Here is a 2,787-nt window from a genome sequence, read left to right on the forward strand (position 1 = left end):
GTGTGTGTGTGTGTGTGTGTGTGTGTGTGTGTGTGTGTGTGTGTGTGTGCGCGCGCGCGCGCGCGCGCGCGCGCGCCTGCATGTCTGTCTGCACCATGTCTGTGCCTGAGGCTAGAGGCTAGACGAGGGTGGTGGATGCCCTAGAATTAGACTTGCAGACAGTTTTAAACTGTGAATCCAGTTATCCAGTGTATAAAGGCACGTGAATGAGTGCTGAGGGCTCTCCTGGGTCTTGTGCTCTTAAACGCCGATCCATCAAGTCAGCCCTGTAACCTTTTCTCTCCTTTTTTGTTGTGTCAGGAATTAAACCCAAGCAGGCTCCGGAGACCTTGGGGGAGGGGGAGCAAGGTTGTTGTTTTCTTTGTTTGAGACAAAATCTATTAAATAGCCCTTGCTGTCCTGGAACTCACTATGTAGATCTGAGACAGGGTTTCTCAGTGTAGCCTTGGCTGTCCTGGAACTCTGTAGACCAGGCTGGCCTCCAACTCAGAAATCCGCCTGCCTCTGCTTCCCAAGTGCTGGGATTAAAGGCGTGGCCACCACGCCCGGCTAGTATGGGTTTTTAAATTAAAAATATAATAATATAATATAATAATATATAATTATATAATAATAATATAATATAATAATATATAATATATAATAATATAATATAATAATATAATATTAAAAATAAAATAATATAAATATATAATACATATTTTTTTAAAGATTTATTTATTTGTTATATGTAAGTACACTGTAGCTGTCTTCAGACACGCCAGAAGAGGGTGTCAGATCTTGTTACAGATGGTTATGAGCCACCATGTGGTTGCTGGGATTTGAACTCTGGACCTTCAGAAGAGCAGTCAGTGCTCTTAACCGCTGAGCCATCTCTCCAGCCCTAATTATATTTTTATGTATTATGTGTATATGAGTTTTTTTAATGTATAATGATTGCATGCAGGAGCCTGTGGATATCAGAAGAAGACACCAGATCATCTATGACCAGAGTTAATGGCATTATAGATAGTTGTAAGCCACTAGGTGGTTGCTGGAAGTCAAACTCAGACCTTAGGCCAGAGCAGTAAGCACCCAAGACTGTTGAGCTGTCTCCAGCCCATGTGCATGGTTTGTTTGGTTTTTTAAATGAGATATACTTTACATAAATGTTCAAAATTTTTAAAGATTTATTTATTATATGTAAGTACACTGTAGCTGTCTTCAGAAACCCCAGAAGAAGGCATCAGATCTCATTACAGATGGTTGTGAGCCACCATGTGGTTGCTGGGATTTGAACTCAGGACCTTTGGAAGAACAGACAGTGCTCTTTTTTTTAAGATTTATTTATTATATGTAAGTACACTGTAGCTGTCTTCAGACACTCCAGAAGAGGGCGTCAGATCTCGTTATGGATGGTTATGAGCCACCATGTGGTTGCTGGGATTTGAACTCCGGACCTTTGGAAGAGCAATCGGGTGCTCTTACCCACTGAGCCATCTCACCAGCCCCAGACAGTGCTCTTAACCGCTGAACCATCTCTTCAGCTCTAAATGTCCAAATGTTTAAGTCTGCACAAAAGTTAATGCATACACCAAAATGGAGATTTATAGTTCTCTAGTCAGAGTGTCCCTTCCCTGGAGTGTATCCATCTCCATAGGAGCCAGGACCATGTTCTGCCTCACCACAGGACCACCCTGCCTTTAACTGTGGGTTGTTTGCTTGCTTTTGAGTTTGCATTCTTGGTGTGTGTGTAAAACTTTAATTTTTTTTTTGTAACTTACTTTTAATGATGGTTCCTTCTAGCCCACCACCCACAAGAGGCAGTGGGAAAAAAAGGATATGGGGGAAGTGGACCTGTTTAGAAAGGCTCTTTGGAGCAAATCTCATCTATGTTGTCAGGAAATCAGCAGTTCAGTTTACAGGCCAGCAGCAACAGCTCGATCACTCGTAAACACTTTACGGATGCTCCAGTAGTCTCGTTCAGTAGACCCTCAGCCTTGGCTCAAGTCAGTAGGAGGGACCAACAGGGTCCCAGGAGAAGTTCTTGGCTGTGCCTCTCCCGGGGAAGATCGGCGAACACTGGAGACCAACAAGTGTTGTACAGCTAGCCATACCAGCAAGCCAAGCCTAGGCTCTACCCCCCAGCAAGTCTTTTGTATACTCCGTCTAAACACCTCGAGGCCTTCATGGGCCTTGTCGCACCAGTGTCTTGTCTTCAGTGTGTGAGTCTGTCAGCTGACATCACTCTGCCAATCAGCCCAAGGCCGTAGAAATGACAAGAAGCCTCAGCACACCACCAGAAGTTATTTGGTGTGTTTCTCTCTATGGAGTTCCAACGAATGCAGCTCAACTCCACAATATAAGGCAGACCAATTCATGCCTGTTGTTAGCAAAGAATCCTTCATCATGTGGCCTTTCACGTGCTTACCTTAATAGAACATCCTTTCTCCTGTGTCTGCTTCAGGCAAATACCCCTTCATGTGTTTGTCCCAGCAAAACACCATCCAACACTTTCCAAAGAACTCTTAAGTTTCCACTTCATGTATGTGTGTGTGAGTTTGCTGTTGAGGACTGAATTTGAAACCTTGTGGGTGGCAGGTCTGCCACTGAGCTACATCATGAGCCTTCACCGAAATGATGTTAGCATCTGCCTCTGGGGGTGGGGAAGGTGGGGAGAGAGACTGCTAGAACCTGTCATCATCATCATCATCATCATCATCATCATCATCATCATACCATCATCATCATAATAATACCACGCTGATGAGAGATACCTTTTTACTATTCTCTTCAGTTTTTTTTTTT

The sequence above is a fragment of the Mus pahari genome, chromosome 16 (assembly GCF_900095145.1).
Source record: "Mus pahari chromosome 16, PAHARI_EIJ_v1.1, whole genome shotgun sequence".
Taxonomy (NCBI): Eukaryota; Metazoa; Chordata; class Mammalia; order Rodentia; family Muridae; genus Mus; species Mus pahari.